Source organism: Stegodyphus dumicola, chromosome 3, assembly GCF_044657685.1.
Source record: "Stegodyphus dumicola isolate Sdum_Otavi_A_Nest chromosome 3, ASM4465768v1".
Classification (NCBI taxonomy): Eukaryota; Metazoa; Arthropoda; class Arachnida; order Araneae; family Eresidae; genus Stegodyphus; species Stegodyphus dumicola.
In genome coordinates, this window is record NC_140770.1 from 255350685 (window position 1) to 255369862 (window position 19178).

Consider the following 19178-nt stretch of genomic DNA (forward strand, 5'->3'; position numbering starts at 1 on the left):
TATTTTTTCACAAATGTTTAAATGCACCGTATATTACGAGTTCTTCAAAAACAAACGACGATATTCTCAAATCGCGTACAAAAGTAAGGAATACAAAGTAACAAGACGACAAAATACTTGCTGTTAGAGACATCAAATAGATGTAAAAAATAATTATAATTGAAAATATGAAAATGGAGCAATATGAGACCGAAAATGGTGGCGATATAAAGTGTAGGCGTGCTAATAAATCGATCAACGCTAAAAAGAATTAATGAGATACTATTACACTTTTTATAGGAACTAATTTAATTTCCTGTTAAATACAACATGCATTTCTTATACTCCTTTTAAAAACATCATTTATGAGAAATTTTGTTACGTCTGTGGCTCAAAGAATATTTGTGAAAATAAAAGCGAATTATTTGGCTGAAGTCTGCGAGCGGCTATTGATTTTGAAGAAAGCTCAGATCGCATAAACTTATCTGTGTTAGAGAAAAAACTTAATCAGGATGTTGGGGTATTTAATTTCTGAATTTAATAGTTAAAAATACCTTGCTTCTTTACATACCACCTATTTTTCTCATGTGTGTACCATCGGCTGAGAATCGCTGGCTTAGATGGTTTCATCCAAATATCTTCTGAGAATATTTAAGTGCAAATTAAAAGCTGTTTGAATGCTTGCCAACCAAATGCCAAACTTTATTTAATTAATTCAAATTAATTAAAACACTGTATACTGCTTTTTGTGTACAAACATAGTGTTTTAATTAACTTGAATGTAACAATAGCAATGTACGAGTTTGATTTTGAGATTACTTTTCATTGCATGTTGAAGTATCATTTTTTCAAAACTTAATGCAAAAAGAGTTTCTTTTTTATTTTTCTGAACTACTTTAAAGCAGTACATAAAAATAATTAGTAGTTTTGTTTAAATACTCTTCCATTTATTATAAATCGTTTCATAAAGTGCAAAAAATTAGGCTTCAAAATTATTTTGAATCACTGTACACATATCTCTAGAAAACTGAACAAAGCATCCCATTCTTCATTTATTTTTCTTTTAACTGTGCTGAAGATCACAGTTTTTCCGTCAAGGCTCTAGTTTCTTTTTCTTTTCCTACCCCAAAAGAATTTTCGTCCATATCTGTCGCAAAGGCACTCAATTTGATTCGATTGCGTTCCACTCCAATCACCAGAAATGGTTGTTGCCATTGAGCAGTTGCAAATAAATAACTCAAGTTTTGAAGCTCTTTACTCGGAAAGGGAATGTAAGCATAAAATTTCTAGACGCAATTCTGTGAAGGAAGTACTAGTACTTGAACATATATGCATGAAATACGATTACACAATGGAAATTTTATTAAGTTCTATGAGTTATATATGGCTTTCTACTTTTTTTTCGGAGAGGGCGGGGAGTCTGCAATTAGGTAAATTATCTATCTAGAATTAAAGTTAGAAAGAATTATAGTTATTCTTTCTAACTATAATTCTCTAAGTTATGTTAAGTTACAATACGTAATACGAAGGATGTTAAAGAAGATTTCTGTACCCAAAGTAAATTTGGTAACTTTCCACGGAAGACTCAAAATTCTGTGGAAAAACTTTAAATGTAGATCCGGTATATACTAACATTGAGCATTCGCATAAGAATCTACACCACGGACACAACAAAACAAAACAAAAAAAGGGGGAGGGGGAGGGAGCTAGTTTTATGTTTTTCCTTTTACTGGTCCGATTGGATATTTATTAGATTTATATATAACGTTATTCTAAGAAAAGTATTACTTACTTATAACATAAGTACTTTTTAAAAGATTAGATATCAACATTTTGGCTGCTCAGTGTTAATTGAATTTGATATATGTTTATTAATATCTCTTTTTTCTTTTGCTAAACTTATTTGGTTCCTTCTTTCGCGGTTCAAAATTTAGGTTGAATTAAAATAAATTGAAATAAAATTCAATTGAAATAAAATTCGCAGCTGTTTTCTGATTTGTCCTAAAAATTTGTATTTTGCAGCAATTTAAAAAAATTTTCCAAAACAATTTTTTTATTAAAAATTATTTTATTTTATTTATTTCCAAAAATATACGTGAAGTTTGGCGCATTTTGAAATTTGGCATGTTTGTTATAAGCGATAATAATGCCAGATATGCTTTGCGCACTTTGTTAAAAATTATTTGAAAGAATGGACGTTGCATCTTTTTCCCGGCTTGTGCACAGTGAAAAAAGGGAAAAGGAAATAGGCTGCGACAAATTAAAAATTTCGCCAAGTTAATATTTCTTGGCACAAATTGAAAAAATCTGATGTGTACACCACATGACTTCCATGTGCGGAATATTAAATTATGCGCAATTTTCCTGCATTTCATTTAAACATATTGAATTAACAGTTAACGAATTGTGAATTAAATCTACTTCGTCGATAGCGCATAAACCACAACAGAATAAATGCTTTCTTTAAATTCACTATATTTATTTACCATAGCGACACTTTGGCACTAGGTTCAGTTAACAGTGTTACGTCTCATTCCTTTTATAACTCAGCGTGCACAAAAATTATATCTTCTGAAGAATTACCACATGTTCTATTCAAATACTATAATAAATCTAAAATTATGTATAAAAAAAGTTACAAATTAAAAAAGAAAAAAAAAAAAAAAAGTTTTTCACCGACCATTTCAGCGCCGCTTACCTAATGCGCATGCACTACTAATTTATTCAGTTCTTGCTTCGCAACTTTTAAATTGTTAATATGCTAAACAAAAATTCAAAATATTTTCATTAAAAATTTGAAAGCCATAGAAAAACATAAAACATAAAAGTTAAAATAATTAAAAAAACAATTTTTGCAATTAAAATTACAGTTTCTACGCAAAAACAAGCTAATAACTTAATTGTTAATTCCAGAATGAATTAAGAATAATTTAATTCGCAACAATAAAAGAAGACATTAATTTGGTTGTTGTAGAGCTTAGCTTCTCTAGATTGGCAACAAATCCACTATTCTGCTATGTTTCAAATATGGCTGCTATGCTAAACAAAAATTAGGCTTAGCCGCACTTAAAAAACTTTTAAATTGTTGATAATTCTACAAATATTGCATGCAGATTTACTAAAGGCATAAAAATCTTAACCGGAAAATAAGAACAATATCATTCAATCGTTTTTAAAGCAAAAAAAAAATGTTCAATTTAACAGCATATAAGAATAAAGAAACTAAGATCACTGAGATGAGTAAGAGAGCGGATATATATATTTCTATACTTTTGGGGCAGCCGATTGCAACCAAAATACGAGGTGCACATCTACATGTGATATCAGTCCTGTGTACAAAATTTCAACGTTCTGAGGCTACGCGTTTTTGAGTTATGCGAGATACGTATGTAGGTACGCAAGACGCCACGAAAAATTCTCTTCAGAATTCATTTTAAATCAGTTTTGTAATTTTTTGGGGAGAAAAGAGTCCTTACTTACAGATGTCACGAAAAACATCGTTAAATTGCATTCGGATAGCGGTCAAAATTGATATTTTCGTTGAAATATGATACCCGAAATTTTTTGCGATTACAATATGTCCTCTTTACCTCGTACAAGGAAGTGAAAATTGTGAAAAGAAATTTTTAAAAATTTCTCAGTATGTTTTTCACAAAATTTAAGTCATAATATGACTCGTAGAGTCAAAATATGAAAAAAAAATTACAATGTTATTTATCGGACTGTTGGTCGGATTTTGTACCAAAATACCTACGTGAGAACAATGCTATATATAAATCTAATAAAAATCCTAAATCGCGCTTTCGAGGTATGAAAAACGAACGTTAAATTTCCTCAATCGGCCCAGTAGAAAGGAATATATAGAACTGGCTTTTTTTTAGTCCAAAAGGGCTTTGTCCCTGAAGGACTATTGTTTTCGTTTTGCGATTTTGCGTCGGACTCCTATAAACGTCGGTTCACTTTTCAAACTGTTGCCACAAAATGTTAGAGTCCTGCATTATATTTGAAGAAATTAAATAATGAAAAATCTGCATAAATGATTGTCTATTTCTCGCATTGTGATAAAACAATGGTACATAGAGCCATCGAATTTTGAATGACGAAATCCTACTGCGAATATGGGCATCTGAAATCCCAAATTTGGAATTTGTTTTATTATAGATTTTATATTTTGTAAAACTTTAACGAATTTTTGATTTACAAACTCAATGCTTTAAAAGCGAGAAATGGCAACGTTATATAGAAAAAAAAAATACTTTTATCTCCAGCTCGCGAGACTGTGTATATCGGAAATTCTAAAGATATGCTTAATTTAACATTATTTTGCGATATTGCTCTTGAACTGAATTTTATGGTTTAAGTGCAAAGAACATGATATTTAATAAATAAAGGTAACACTCAAAACGTTAAAAAAACGCCCCTTTGGACGTAATTTAAAATCTGAAAAATTTCAGATTTTTTTTTTTTTTTTTTTTTTTTTGGCAAGTTGTATAAGGTGGCGTGCGAAGTATCATATTCTTTATTTCGCTTATTACACATTTATTTATAATTCAAACATTACAAAATAAACGCACAGTTAACTGCCAAAGCATGGAAAGTAAATTTAGTGCAGAACGTGTTCAATGTGACCACCATTTTGTTTTACAAGCTTTTACAAGCGTATTTTTGCATTTATAAAACAACCCTCCAGCACACGTCTTTCGAAAGTGCACGGCAGAGTTTCAGAAAAAAAGACTAATAGTTACTTGAAAGACAAAAAAGACTGAAACTGCACGATAAGAGGTTTGAGCTGTAAAACATTTTTAATCTTCCTTGGGATTATCTCTACTTCAAAAAATCCCATGGATTAATATCCAAGTTTGTGCCCGGACAAGCCAATCTGTCTTCTACCTTCGTAACGTTCAGGAGATCAATGTGACACCATTATCATACAGGATCAAATACAGGAAAACAAGAACAAACGCATACAGGAAATCAAGAACATCTGCAGCATATGGGGAGATTCCTTCTGGCATTAAACATTGTAAAAGAGACCTGTCGCTATTTTCGAATATGCCGACACTTGATAGTCGCAGTAGATTCTTTTCGAACACACCGACAGTGGCTCCCTATTGCTAACACAATCTGTGAATAGTTTTATTTGTATAAAGCCCGTCTTGTAAGTGTGCACGGAAACTTCTTTGTAACTGCCATCAAATTCACCGTTTCTTCAAAAAATATAAATAAATAAATAAAATAAATAAATAAATAAAAATCTGAAAGATTTCAGATTTTAAATTACATCTAAAGGGACTATTTTTAACATTTTGTCTATTACCCTTATTTATTAAATATCTCATAAGCTATAAAATTCAGTTCAAGAGCAATATCGCAAAATAGTTTTAAATTGAACATATCTTTAGAATTTCCGATACGCAGTCTCGCGCGCTGGAAGATAAAAATGTTTTTTCTGTACAACGTTGCCATTGCTCGCTTTGAAATCCTTGAGTTTGTTAATAAAAAATTCGTTAAAGTTTTACAAAATAGGAAATCCATAATAAAACAAATTCCAAATGTCAAATTTGGTCTTCCATATGCCCATATTCGCAGTAGGATTACGTCATTCAAAATTCGATGGCTCTATGTACCGTTGTTTTATCACAATGCGAGAAATAGACATACATTTATGCAGATTCTTCATTATATAATTTTTTTCAAATACAATACAGGGCGATAATATTTGATGGCAACAGTTTGAAAAGTGAAACGGACATTCAGAGTGATTCGACTCAAAATCGCAAAACGAAAACAATTGTCCCTCAGGGACAAAGCCCCTTTGGACTAAAAAAAATTACACTTCACCTTCTGTTGAACTTCTGTTTCTATAAATAAAAGCATCAGAACAGGCGTTTTACAGATTCAATATACGTATAATATTACAAATTTGATGTGTATAATTGAAGGGTTTCGCACGCAGCCCTGTACGTATGAGGATAATTTCTTCTAAGGAAAGAAGCAATTAGAACGGAAATATTATCATACCTCAGAATTATTTAACCTATAAAATATCCACATTTTATTTAAACTATATAAGCAATTATGTTTAACCGGCTATCATTTTCGCAAATTATTTATTCCTGTTTGTTTTAAAGCATTTAAGGATTTGCTATGCAATACATCAAGTCTAATTATACTTTTACAGAAATTTAATAGGTGGCATAAATTTAATGCAGCTAAATATATATTTTTGCCTGTTTTAGGTAGTTCAAGCAAAATTCAAACGAACACTTAACTGAAAATATCGTTTACCCAACAATGATGTGAAGGTCAAACATTAAAATATTCTTAACCTAATTAACTAGATCGAAAAATAAATTTTAACAGGATCATAATCATTTGCAAACATGTTCTGTGAGTCATAATGAGAATGGGAATAAAAATAACAACATTCACGCATTTTCGCACAGACGATCTCACTAAAAATAGCTATGTGCCAAATCGTATATCACAGCCTGCCACACCCTTTGGTGCCCTACATAAACGAAAGTAGATTATTGTAACTGCTTCTATAACTGGAATGCTTCCAGTTACAGATCAAAAACCGCCATTCACTCTATTATTATGCAGCAACGATTCGAATCTAATCGATGTTTTGAAGAAATGAATCGATATGAGAAGGATGAGTGTCGATATATATGTAGATATATGTGTCGAAAAATATGTAGATGATAATCTACAACAATGGTAGGAAAGTAATGATTTGTAATTGTAAAAATTTGCATTTTCTTTTGACAATGCCAGACGGCGTGACATGACTATATTTATAGCCTTTCAAAAATGCATTTAATATTCTAACTTGTATGTCGTGTAGGAAGTTGTATAATCCACTGTTGTTGTTTAGTATTTGTTTCCTTCCTTTTAATGCATGTTATTTTCTGATAATTACAATTTAAATATGATACTTATTTAATGTTTCACTTGTTATTTCACATTGAAGGTTCCCTCGTTCTGCACATTTATCCATCAACAATAAGTTATTTGTTTATTTAATTCAAACTAACCTTACGAAAATGTCTTATAAACTTCTGTAAATAAACAATAAAATCTGAAACTTTAAGATTTTATATTACCCCCAAAGGTGTTTTTTTAACGTTTTGTAAGTTTCCTTTATTTATTAAATATCATGTTCCTCGTACTTAAACTAAAAATTCAACAGCAATATCACAAAATAATTTTAAAAGAGCATATCTTTAGAGTTTCCGATACACGGTCTTACATGTTGGAGGTCATTTTTTTTTCCCGTACAGTGTTGCCATTGCTCGCTTTGAAATTGCTGAGTTTCTTAATCAAAATTCGTTAAAGTGTTACGAAGTATGAAATCGACAAAAATGATTTTTTTCTAATAAAACAAATTCCAAGTTTGGGCTTTCAGATGCCCATATTTTCAGGAGGATTACGTTATTCAAAAGCGGATGGCTCTAGGTACCGTTGTTTTATCACAATGCGAGAAACAAACATATTACATTTATGCAGATTTTTCATTATTTAATTTCTTTAAATATAACACAGGGTGATAATATTTGGTGGCAACAGTTTAAAAATTGATACGAACATTTACAGTGGACGACGCTAAATGCCCAAACGAAATTAATAGTCCTTCTGAGCTAACGCTTCTTTAGGCTAAAAAAATTGCCGGACTCGTAAATATGTTCAATTTTTACTTACGTGTAGTGAACTTGAAATTTATCATTCCGTGAACTTTCCTTATTGGACTATTTAATTGTTCATTGAATATATACGAAATAAGTTGAATCACACCATGCAATAGCAGCCTACGAACTTAATAAAGATTGCTATATAGCAGCGAAAGAATTAGTGGCTTAGTAAGCCTGAGTGTAAACTTCCGGCACGAGCACTGATATCGAGGGTTCTAAACCTGTATTCCATATTTGCTATTCTCGCCTCTTCCGAAACGAAATTACAAAATTTTGGACTGTGCATGCTGTAAATAATTCAACATATAACTATTCTGTCATTTTTCCTTCGTACGCAATGCATCAGAACTTTATGAACCAATCAGATGGCTGTTGTTACACCATATGTAACAACGTCACTCTATTTAACTTTCAAAGTACAGTGTTGCCATTGCTCGCTTTGAAATCGTTGAGTTTCTTAAAAAACTCATAGTTGCTGTACAAAATACGAAATAGATAATAAAACAAATTCCAAATTTGGGCTTCCAGATGCCCACATTCGAATGGAGGACTACGTTATTCAGGATTTGATGTCTAGGTACCCTTATTTTTTTACAATGCAAGAAACATACATACATTCATGCAGATTTTTCATTATTTAATTTCTTTAAATATAACACAGGGCTCTAATGTTTGTTGGCAATAATTTGAAAAGTGAAACGCCGTTTTATAGTGGACGACGCAAAATGCCAAAACGAAACTAATAGTCCTTCTGGGCAAGTTGCCCCTTTGAGCTAAAATAAAATAAAAAAATAAAAAAAATAAAAAAAAAAAAGCTCTGCTATTTTTTAAAACCCTTTAGAATTATGGCGCAGTATTCTATAAACCAAGTCAGAGATTTTCCATAGAATCCTACAAAATTTAGAGATAACTTTTATAGAGTTATATGTAGAGATTTTATAGAAATACGTGTAGATATTCTATAGAGATCTGGACACAAATTCGAAATTCTATCAAAAATTTTTCCAGAGGTCATACGCATAGAATTTTATATAATATGTATACAATTAATTAATCCTTCGAGATTAAAAACATTCAATTAAATCTTTATTTTTGAATGGAATTTTTTAACTTAAATTTTGAAATGATCAGTGACATAGATAACTTTCAGAACAGATGTGATTTTTTTTCTAATAAAACATATCAGTATCATTCTTATAAAAAATATCAGTATCAGTATATCACAGGTGAGGATGTGTTCTGGAGAAATCTCCGTGTCGGGGCAGTTTCTACAAGTTCTGTGTGATCTGGTACCATCTTCATTAATTTTCATTCCCCTAAAATGGCGGGTTCTCAATCTAGTAATGGTCTTTGTAATTTTTCTGTTTGCATCAATCTCACATATATGATAGTCTTTCTTAATAGATTTCTCTCTGAGTCTATACCTGGCAATGGTATTAGCATCTTTAAGAGTGATGGGGATTGATATGTTAAGATTTCTTGCCTTTTTAGCCTCGTTTTAACATATGTTGGAATCGATTGAAACAAGGCAGCCTGTTCGCATGTGCAGGTATCCATTGCATAGTGCATGTCTTTCCCATGTGGTTGATTGTTTCTAGGTGTTAATGTACATCCTAGGTGAGTCTTGAATGTCCTTTCAGTATTGTCTCTAAAGTAGCCTTAGAGTCACATTAAATTGCAAGTCCTCTGGCTTTATCATTATCATTTAAGTCCATGTAAATTCTCAGGGTCTCCTCGATTGCTCTTAATTCACATGTGACGTGAAGCGATGTTGCCTGCTCCATGGCTTTGGAGTATAGTTGCCCCATTTGGTATAGTGGTGTGAATATCGGCTCCACCCTGTCGATTGTCTCATCTGATGAACCATCTATGTAAATTTTGTATCAAATCAGCACCTAAAAAATTCAATTGTTCGAGTATCTTTTGCCTTGATAACAGCTTCAGTTTCCTTTCTTGTACAATGTGCCACCAGATCGAGATTTATTTTCGTGTTAATGTGGATGTAAGAGGACAGTGTCTTGAAGGACAGTGTAGGTGTCATATTTGAGAGCAATATTTTCTCTGATCTCATTGTCATATTTCAGACTTCTTAAATCTTTAACCTGTTGTTTCAGTTTCCAAAAGACCTTCTGGAGATGTGCCCCACGTCTCGGCTCCTGGCCTTGTTTGTAAACTTGAGCGTGATATATTTCCTTCTCTATAAAAGAGTCGGAAGTGCGCACTCTTATTCTGCATGTTGCTGGTAGATGAAACAACTCCAGGTATTATTTTGGCTGGTCTTGCCTGTATCTTGTCAAGTTTCCTCAATGCGGTCTCAGAAGCGCGTGCCCAAATAGATGTCGCATATTCAATGTTCGGTCTTATCAACGCAATGTAAGTAGATCTTAATGTTTTCCGAATGGTCCCCCAATTCGTGCCATATAAGCTTTTCAGAATTCGAAGCTTTTTTAGTGTTTTATTGCAGCAGTTTTCCAATTGTGTAGTGAAGCGTAGTTCAACATCTAAGGTAACTTCCAGATATTTTGGTTTATCTGCCTTAGTAACTGGCAAGCGATCCATTAATATGGTAGGTTGAAAAGATTTTCTGCGTTTTCGATCTGTCGAGAAAATTGCGTAGCTTGTTTTGAGTGGGTTTATCTTTAATTTTAGATCTCTCAACCAAGCCAAAATTCTTCCAAAGGATTGGTTTAATGATCTCGCAGACTTTTCTATGTCTTTGCTTGTGTGCCAGATTGCTATATCGCCTGCGTAACAAGGAACTATGGTGTCCCCTTCCAGGAATTGATGAATATTGTTAACATACAAACGAATAACAGGGGGCTGAGAACTGAGCCCTGAGGGGCACCTGCCCATGTTCTTCTGTCTTTAGAGAAAGCTCCATTGCACCTTACTCTAAACTTCCTATCTTTCAAGAAGTCTGCGATACAGATTAGAGCATTAACTCTTATACCATGTTCGTATACTATTTCAATAAGTTTTTGTCGCCATACAGTATCGAATGCTGATTTAATATCCAGGAAGACAGCAGTGATCTTTCCTGAAAGCCATCAATAACCGATTGACATAAAAAAAAAGTTGATCTTTTGTGGCGTGACGCTTCTGCATGCAGTTTGATAGAAGTTCAAATTCTTATTCTTTACAAGCTCATCCATGGATCGTAAATGTATAATACGTTCCACAATTTTACAAAGAATACTAGTGAATTCAATGGGTTTGTAATGTTTAGACACAGTGGCCGGTTTGCCCGGCTTAAGCAGGGGTACAATAATAGATGTTTTCCAGTTTGGGGGAAGCCTGTAACTTCTAGAGGGCGCATTCCCAAGGTGTCGGATAGTGGAATGCCCTCCTTTGGGTGGTAGAAGGGAAATGAAATACCTTCCGCGGGCCAACAGGCAGAAATCCAACCTCGAAATCGAAAGTGTCTTTACTAAAATCTACGTCAAACACAAGATTGTTGCTTTGCTAATTTTATGTTTTACTTTTTTGTATTTCTCTACTGTCTTAATTTCTTGCATATTAGCGGCAGGGGGTTCTCGTAAAAACGATCGTAATCAGTTGTTTGGGGTTGTGTGTATAAAAGAGAACTAATTACTTGTCTCGGCAGATTGATGAACTTTGAGTTATCTTCAACCACAACTTTTGGTAGATGCCACATCCGCATGAAGACGCCCTCCGATGAAAAATTTAAAAAGAAAATTGCTGTTGTTAAAACTAGGAACAAGTTATGCCGGCTGATCTCGAGCGTCCTATACGAAAAGAATGGAGATGGTAAAGAGGTGATAATCCGATTAGAATGAAGACTTCTTACTTTGATAAATTCATAGAGCGGAGAAGTGAGAGCGGAGAAGACTTCTCACAACGGCCGATTCATAGCCGGCGCAGATGAAGAACGGTACAGAGTAGCTCCAAAGACCAGCTTGAAAGGAAAGAAAGTGTTATTTGCAGAATTTCTCCATCTTAAGCAGCACCTTAGCGCAATTGAACTGTCGGAGACAAAGACACCAGACAGTATTGATTTTCATTCGCAATAACATTTCTTTTGTACATGTGCCCATGGAGAATGACGCAGATTTTGAAACTCGAATCAGATCGAAAAAGTCTTCTCTCACAGTTGAGTCGAAACTAGTTATGTCGAGAAGACCGTGTTAAGCGCGACGTGTCCGGTTCAATAACAAAATAAGCCCATTTAATGATCCTTTATGAAGAATATTACTATCTCACCCTGAAAAAGAGGGGACCTAAAACATCATAGGCATGAGAAACAAAACTGAGAATATATTAAAAAGCTTACCTTGAAGAGGTGAACTACTAATAACTGTGGCTCCACTTATCTTGCGCAAACGTAAATATTATTAGAGGTAGCAGGGAAATTAAATTTCCATTCCATTAAAAAGTTCCATTATATAAAGTACCAGCTAGAATTTTCCGTCAGTAATTTCCTTTTTTTGAAGCGCTCAGCGAAGTACAGCAGTTTGATGAGGGGATAAGCGAATTTTTCCATCACAAGTCCATGTTTCAATGCCATTGCAGGGGCCACAAGTCCATGTTTCGATACCATTGCAGGGGCCACAGATCCATGTTTCGATGCCATTGCAGGGGCTGTTGAATCTTGCTTAGAGTCTGTCATGTCGGGGGATTCAATCTTACGTTTAGCAACTTTCTTGGCAGGTTTTTTAAGCAACTCTGGAGCTTGCTAATCATCGATGTTTCTTTTGAAAAACTTCAGATATAATTCGCAACCCCTAAAGGAAGCCACGTTACTTTGATTACATCGAATACAAGTCGGATTTTCGTCTTTTGGAAAATTGCAAGTGTAGGTCAAATGATTGTTGCTACTTTTAATACATCTCCGTACGTTGTTACCAAATAGCTGTCTGTGAACAAAACTTTGGCAAAGGAAACGCATCATAGTGCTGCGGTGTTAAATCTAAAACTTCTAGCATTAACCTTCAGGTTAAGAATAGTCTTCGTTTTGTAAATGCTTCTTCCGGCATCATTCTTCGTCAGGGACACGAAAAATACTGTGAGCTTCACTTCAGTTCCTTGGGATTTTCTGATAAACTACGTAACTCTCATTACTGGGTAACTTTCACCATAATTCCTTTTTAGCGTCTTCAAAGTTAGAGTAATCATAATTAATCTTCGGACCACAATTTTGATCGGAGTATCTTTTTTCCGTCAGAAAGCGTTGAACTGTGTTTCTTATTTCAGAAAGATAGTAAGTGCACGTTGTCGGTTTGAGGCGAAATTAAAGATGATAGTGGCCTTGTATCTGGTCAAAACGCTGGTATAGCCATATCCGCCGTGTCTGGAAACGCAGCTTCTAATTTCTTTCCAAGTTACTTCGGTCTGGGGGAAATGATCTGAAGCACTCTTTTTTTTTTTTTTTCTTATGACCAATTACAGTATCGTGAATAACGCCTGTGTGATTTTCTTCCTTAGATGATGATTCATCTTTACGTAATTTCCATAATTTCCTCAGAAGAGAGAACTGCACCCAAAAACTTCAAAATTATTCATCGTTGAAGCTGTATGAACTTCCTTTGCGGAGTCTTGCTTGGAACATTCTTAGTATCGATGGAAATGGTCTGAGCAGGAGTCATCTTAGCAACCTTGCTTGGAGGAATCCGTTCTTTTCCATTGTTGTCTGCGGTTTGTAGAATTTTGAATCAGATGGGCGACAGGCGACGTGGCACTGGCTTTCTTAAGTTTCTCATTTATCTTTTTAGAACTGAATTCAGCAATAATAGGAGATGTCTTCTCGAACTGGTTCGTGTATCTATTATCTTTAAACTGGTCATTCATCAGATGTACTATATCTATTAAAACGATGAATTCCAATTCTGGTTTGCTCAAATTAGGGTGAACTGGATTCCCAACTTTCAACTTCAGTTGTAATTCTTTTTTTGAAAAATGCGGAAAACCCCAACACATTCGTCTACATCTTCTCGGTAATCCAAATCACGCAAAATTGCAAAAGGTTTGTTAACTTGAACAAATGGTGAGCAGCACTCATAATAAGTAATTTAATTACTTGGCAAGCACAGGACAAGGACGTTTTAACAGAAGCTCCTAATATGAAAATGATTACGATTTCAGTTGCACGCGCAGATCGTGGGTGATTGCAAAGCTCTTTACAATCCGTTTATAAAGGGAGGAAAGATTGCCGTTTTGAGTAAAGTGAATTGTTTTCTCATGAAATTTCTGCATGTGAAGCTTTAGTGTGTCTTGTAAAAAAACACGAGCATCATTCGAGCATGTTTCTGATTTTGACTGAGGCAGAAAGAATCGTTGCATAGATATTGCGGTTTATCCTTCCGGGAAATCTGACATCGCATCTGACGTAACCAAGCAAAAGTCATGCTAATAAGTGAATCGGTGGATGCAGGCGGGAGCGACTGACGGACAAGAGCAATTGCAACCGCCTTGTCACACCACTCAACGAGAAGGCAGGCATATTGTGCACATGGAACGCAATGCCACATCCACAACCATATCACAAGGAATGCAGTTTGTAACAGAACAATCGGTTTCTGCGCGAACAATTCGACGACATTTACAGTACAATGGATTGTCCAATAGGCGTCCATTGCTTACATTAAACTTTAAACAAAAAGCGTTCGCATTTGTAATGGTGCACTGAACGGCACAGATGGACATACGAATGCCATTACATTGTGTTTTCGGACGAATCACGCTTCTGCCTGCATTGCCACGATGGTCGGATTAGAGATATCGTGGAAAGAGGATGCTGGACTGTTGTGTTATGCATATTGGTCCTGCGTTATGGTGTGGGCTAATGTCGGATTCCACTCCCGCACTCCCTAGTACGCACTATCGGTACACTTACCAGCCAACGCTATATCTCTGAGGTTTGCAAACCTGTTCTTTATATTCAGGGCCTGCCTGCCACCACCTTTCAACAGCATAATGCACGGCCGCATGTTACACACAATGTTCAAACTTTCTCCTTAGTCCACCATTGTTACCCTGCTTACCCGTTCTGCAGATCCATCGCCCATCGAACATATCTGATTGATGACTGAAGAACGCCTAGCCCGGCATGCTGCAACCGTGGGAACACCAGATGAAATATGGCTACGTATATAGGCAGCATGGGCTGCCGTTTCGTAACAATAATCCAAAGCATCTTTCTTTCAATCTGAGGTGTGTAGCAGCGGTTATTGCCAAACATGAAGGCAACACTAATTACTGATTTTCTCGTCTTTTGATATCTCTTGTCCTTCTTCGTACTGCATTTTGGATGGCCAGTAGTGCATTATTTCGAAATTCCGGGATGTAGTATCGGATCTATTGCTTGTTTATTCACTTTATATATTAGCCCAAAGGGAGTTAACCCAGAAGGGCTCTTAATTTCTTTTTGCATTGGTTCACTTTAAATGTCGGTTCACTTTTCAAAGTGTTGCCATCAAATTTTAATCGCCCTGCGTTATATTTAAAGAATGAAGAATCTGCATAAACGTATGTGTTTCTCTCATTGTGATATAACAACGGTACCTAGAGCCATCCAATTTTGAATAACGTAATCTTCCACGGAATATGGGCATCTGGAAACAATAATTTGGAATTTGTTTTATATCCGATTTCATATTTTGTAACACTTTAATGAATTTCTGATTAACAAACTCAACGATTTCAAAACGAGCAATGGCGACACTGTACGAAAAAAAAAAAAAAAAAAAAAAAAAAAAAAAAAACTGAAATGTTTCAGATTTTAAATTACGTCCAAAGGGGCGTTTTTTAACATTTTGTGTGTTACCTTTCTTTATTAAATATCATGTTCCTCGCACTTAAACCATAAGATCCAGTGCAACAGCAATATCGCAAAATAGTTTTAAAACGAGCCTATCTTTAGAATTTCCGATACAGAGACTCACGCGCTGGAGATAAAAATGTTTTTTCTGCACAACGTTGCCATTGCTCGCTTTGAAATCCTTGAGTTTGTTAATCAAAAATTCGTCAAAGTTTTAAAAAATAGGAAATCGATCATAAAACAAATTTCAAATTTCAAATTTGGTCTTCCACATGCTCATATTCGTTGGAGGATTACGTTATTCAAAATTCGATGACTCTGTACCGTTGTTTTATCACAATACGAGAAATATACATACATTTATGCAGATTTTTCATTATTTAATTTCTTCAAATATAATGCAGGACTCTAACATTTTGTGGCAACATTTTGAAAAGTGAACCGACATTTATGAGTCCGACGCAAAATGCCAAAACGAAACTAATGGTCCTTCGGGATTCAAATCCCTTTGGACTAAAAATATCTTTTTTTCAGCGCGAGAGATCGGAAATTCTAAAGATATGGCCACTTTCAAATTATTTCGCGATATTGCTGTTGAAGCGAATTTCACGGTTTAAGTGCGAGGAACGTGATATTTAATGAATAAAGGTAACACACAAAATGTTAAAAAAAGTTCCTTTGGGCGCAATGTAAAATCTGAAACTGTCAGATTTTATTAATATATATGTATTTTTCGAAATTGATTAACAATCTCGGCGATTAAAAAAAAATGTGCTGACACTCTGCAAAGCATAAGAGCTGTCAAATAAATGTGTCACAGTTTTTCAATGAATTTAGAGATTTAAAAAAAAAAAAAAAAAATATGTTGTCACTGACCGTTAATGGAAATACAAATTTTTTACATTCTACGCGCCAATATTTTGCCGTTCAGCAAAAGATAAGATATTTATTTATTTTCAAATTTAATCTTTTTGTTACTGGATTCACCAAGTAAATGATTTAAAAGCAACAAATGGAATTCCTTATCACTGTTATAATTATTTACTAACTGAAACCGTAAAATGTCAGTGGCTGAATTCGTTAAAGCTATTATATTTTTCGGTTTCTTATAATTATGTAATTTAGATGGTTAATAATTCGAAAAAGAAACATGCCTTCCCACGCCGAGAATTGAACCCGGGCCTCCTGGGTGAGAGCCAGGTATCCTAACCACTAGACAACGTGGGACTCAGGTAAAGATTCCTTGAATAGTTCTTATTATAAATCTGCCATTTAACCTTAGCTATCTAACGCATAGTCTATCGTGGAAGATACTAAATCTACAGAATTCGCTTAAGTTGTACACGTATAACAGAAACAGTTTTGTAGACATGTATTTGCATGGAACGGCAGGATTTAATAGCATGAAATTCAAGCATTTAACGAAAATTAAATTATAAGAGAAGTAATCCACGCCTTTATTGTTGAACCCAGTCTTTGGATATTCTTAATAAAAAAAAATCATTAAATTTTTACAAAATATGAAATAGATAATAAAAGAAATTCCATATTTGGACTTCCGAATGTCCATATTCGAGTGCAGGACGACGTTATTCAAAATTGGATGTCTCTGTTTTTTCACAATACGAGAAATATACATACGTTCATGCAGATTCTCCATTATTTAATCACTTTTAAATATAATGCAGGTCTCTAATATTTGGTGGCAACAATTTGAAAAGGGAAACGCCGTTTGATAGTGATTTAACGCAAAATACCAAAACGAAATTAATAGCCCTTCTGGGAAATTGCCCCTTTGGAGTAAAAAATTAAATTCAAAATTCGGGTTTCAAGATGCACGACTGCCCACCAGCGGCCGAGCGGTAAAGTCGCTGAATACAGGTAGTTCGCTCCGAGGTTCGAATCCCGCGAACGGGCTGGCTGCATGGGTGTTTTCGTGGTTTTCCCCATGTGTAACGTGTATGCGAGCCAGTTTCCCTTAGAAAGTCCTCCACGAAGGCATCCCTCCCCTTAGGCAGATAGCCCTTGAGGCTTTGCCGTAATTAAATAACCTAACCTAACCAAGATGCACGACTACATGCGTTTAAAATTGGAGCGTGCTGTTAGATGTCGTCGTTTTTCCACAGTGCAAGGAAGATACATTATATACATTTTTCATTGCTTATTAATATACATATATATATATAAATTATCTGTGTTGCTTGTTATTAACAAAAACAAACTAAAATACAAGTAGATTAGATTTTTATGAGTAAAATTATAATGAATGAGATTTTTTTTTAAATTTTCAAATAAAATAAACAGAACACTGATGCATTTTCAATGTTTTTTTAACATTTAACTTTTCTGAGAACAGCAATTTCACAGGAAGATAATATTACATTGTAGGATTACTTAATTTGACTTTTACGTTTTTTTTTTACTTTTACCTTACTTTTACGTTAAAATTAAATAGTAACTTTTGAGTAACTAAATATTTTTCCGCAAATATATGAAAATTGTTTTTTATTTCTAGACGTATCCATCATTAAATCTTAATCCAAATCTTAGAGCTTGAATCCAACTCAAAACGACAGATAAGTTACTTCATTTTAGTGACAAACGCAATCCTTAAAACTGACCGAGGTACTTGAAAATTACGAAATCATTATTAAATTTATAAAAAAGGGGGGAATATCACTTTTTAAATCAGCTTTTAGATTTAACTGCGCTGTTCAGATCTAATTTGTTTTACCGAAAAGCAAATACATTTTAATAAAATTTATCAAAATAAGTAATAAACCGGTTTATTTTCGCAATACGTTTTGACACAAGAGGATTTATTTTAAATTTTCTTGAGCTGTTATAATCAAATTTCTTAAATACTGAAAGTGCTTAAAAGCGTACAGTCTGTATATTTAAATAGTGAATAATCTTTATGTATGTAAGCATGTATTTTTTTTTTTTTTTTTTTTCTTATGCTGTGTAAACACCGTGTCATCTAAAGCCCCCCAAATTTTAAACAAGCCCGAATTTTGAATTTCAACTTTGTTTTTTCTTTTTGCTAGCATTCAGTGACATCTTGATTAACAAACTCTGCAATTTAAAATAAGTATGTCGCCACTCGGCAAATTGTAAGGTATATTATGTTTCAGATAAAACCAAAAAAACTTCATGATTTAAAAGAAGCATGTTGCCACTCGGCAAAGTGAAGATATTTTATGATATAATTTTTAAAAATTTGTCAGCGATTTAAAATCAAAAAACGTAACTCTAAAATTATTACTGATTACTATCCGAACCCTTAAAATGGCACTAGCCGAGTTCATTAAAACTATTATATATTTCTATTTTCTTATAATAATTACTTTGGACGGTTTATAAGTCGAAAAAGAAACAAACCTTCCCACGCCGGTAATTGAACCCGGGCCTCCTGGGTGAGAGCCAGGTATCCTAACCACTAGACCACGTGGGACTCAGGAAAAGCTGCCTTCACGTAGTTCTTATTAGATAAGGAACCGCTCTGTCAGTAACTGCTTCGTTATCTAACGCATAAAAACTCCGTAAGTTGTACAGGCATATCAGAAATAAAATACATATACTGTAAAACTTTAATCATACAGTAAAGGGCTCAGTAAACACAGCCGGATCTATCGGCATTGTGGACATGCATTTGCATTGAATGGCAGGATTTTTCAGGGCTTAAATAGTATGAAATTCAAACATTTTATGAAATATTGGCTATATAATTA

The 19178-nt window shown here is 34.1% G+C and overlaps 2 non-coding genes across 2 annotated transcripts; both read right to left on the reverse strand.

The window, feature by feature from the left end:
* Positions 1-16602: 16602 nt before the first annotated feature.
* Positions 16603-16674, reverse strand: TRNAE-CUC (transfer RNA glutamic acid (anticodon CUC)). Its single transcript has one exon. It is a non-coding gene; the product is annotated as a tRNA-Glu (tRNA).
* Positions 16675-18829: 2155 nt separating this feature from the next.
* On the reverse strand, positions 18830-18901 carry TRNAE-CUC (transfer RNA glutamic acid (anticodon CUC)). The gene has a single exon. It is a non-coding gene; the product is annotated as a tRNA-Glu (tRNA).
* Between the last annotated feature and the right edge of the window lie 277 nt (positions 18902-19178).